Source organism: Buceros rhinoceros, unplaced genomic scaffold, assembly GCF_000710305.1.
Source record: "Buceros rhinoceros silvestris isolate BGI_N320 unplaced genomic scaffold, ASM71030v1 scaffold21178, whole genome shotgun sequence".
NCBI classification, from domain to species: domain Eukaryota; kingdom Metazoa; phylum Chordata; class Aves; order Bucerotiformes; family Bucerotidae; genus Buceros; species Buceros rhinoceros.
This window is the reverse complement of record NW_010428945.1, coordinates 15,117-16,935: the sequence shown is the minus strand read 5'-3', so window position 1 is coordinate 16,935 and position 1,819 is coordinate 15,117. Positions and strand designations below refer to the sequence as shown.

General features: G+C 58.6%; 1 protein-coding gene across 1 annotated transcript in view; it reads right to left on the bottom strand.

Annotated features, from left to right (window-relative positions):
- Positions 1-1,819, bottom strand: part of NIN (ninein (GSK3B interacting protein)) — a gene marked incomplete at both ends in the record, with an annotated part of 37,550 nt that overhangs the window by 24,226 nt on the left and 11,505 nt on the right. The window lies entirely within an intron of this gene.

The window sequence follows — 1,819 nt, the reverse complement described above, 5'->3', positions numbered from 1 at the left end:
CACCTAAGCCCCATGGCTGGCCCCCTGGCAGGTCAGGTTGGCCCTTGGGGCTCTGAGCCCCCTGCTCTGGGGGCAGATGGCCCTGCTCCCTGCAGGGGGTTGCGCTGGGTGAGCTTGGAGGGTCCCTTTAACCCAAACCAGTCTGGAATCCTATGACATCTGCTCCCAGAGCACGTGCAATGTGGGAAATGAAGCTTTCCCTGCTTTATTCTTTCCCTTTTGACAAGGGGCTCCCATCTGCCTGCAGAGCTCGAGGGCCAACAGCCTGCCCTTGGCCGAGCCTGCTGCGAAACACCTCTGCTAGCCACGGCTACAGGTCAGAAGACGGAGCCGTGCTGCCAACGAGCTCTCCGCTGAGCTAGAGAAAAACAAACATGCTCTTTGCTGGTCTTAAGCCATCCTGCCTCCTCTGCGGCAGTTCCACACCAGGCGGCACCGGGAGCCGGGCAGAAGTACGTTGTTTGAAATGATTTCCTCATGTACTACACACTGTCCTGCCTGTAGCACCCTTGTACCCGCCGAGGGTATTTACTCACAGGCGATGCTCAGCGATATTAACCCCAGCTTTAGCAGCAGCATCGGCAGATGTTGCTTCGCCGCTGTCACAAGTGGATGCTTCTGCGCGCATGTGACGGATGGATTTGAAGTCAAAGTCACCCAGGACATAAAGAGGCTCTAAATCATCGTATAAAAGTTCAACACGTCTCATTCAGATTACAGTTAAAAGCCATTAATCTACAACGTTACTGTGGAAACCGGATTAGGTCACTGGAGTTTTTTTTTTCCGCCCTGCCGCTTGCTCCCGTTTCATCTGCCGGACCAGGCAGGGGCCGTTCGCTGCTGCTGCAGCATCTCGAGGGGCTGGTGGGCTTCTCTGCATCCCCTCTGCCTTTGGGGCCGGTCACAGGGCAGGAACTGGGGAGAGCCTCAGGGGAAAGGGGGAAAGGGCTGGAACCAGCAGCTCGGGACAACACCAAGAACGAGTGAAGTATTGCAGCAGAAAGCGGCAGATTTTGACCCAAACGAGTGCTGTCCCACCAGCGCCACCGTCGCGGTGTTAACAGGGCAGATTCCCAGTTTGCCTGATTAACCAGCAGGGCGAGCACACAAAAAGCAGCAGCTGAGGCAACAGGTACCGTCAAACTACCACCAAAGGCAGAAGACAGCCCGTGCTCCCCAAAGCTGCGTGAGTGACACAGCCCAGCCCGTAAGCGCCTGCACACACACCACTTTGTGTTCGAGGAGGGACAAAGCCACCACCCTGCAGCCACTCGTCCTTGTCCTTGGAGGGGACTGCCACGGGGAATCTGGGCTCAAAGAGGGCTCCACTGCTACGTCCCAGTCTTTTCACGTAAGCAACGTATATATTTCGATATAGAATCAGATCCAAACCTTTCAGCACCAGATCCTCTCACCTCAAGGACTTGCCTCAAAACCTCAAGGACCCCAAAGCCCAGCGCACAGTAACTCCATGAATCCCAACAGCCTCAAGAGGCTCGATACAGTGGGGGGGCTGTGGGCTGGAAACCCACTGCCACCGACCCCGGTGAGCTCGTGTGACCTTCCTCCCCGTGCCAGGGCCTCGCTGCGGAGGGTCGGGGGGTCCCTTTGTGCGGCGGGAGGACAAAGAGGGGCCGGCGCATCCCCGTGTCGGGCAGGGCATTGTTCCCCCGGCCCCGCTACAGCTGGACGCGGGTCACACACGTCGGTGGGCCACGTGCCGGAGCGGGGGTCCCAGGAATGCATTCTCCTCCGGGTGGGCGCGTGCTTGGCCGGGCTGAGCAGCAGATGGCCGCGGCTTTCAGTGCTCGCCGCCCCT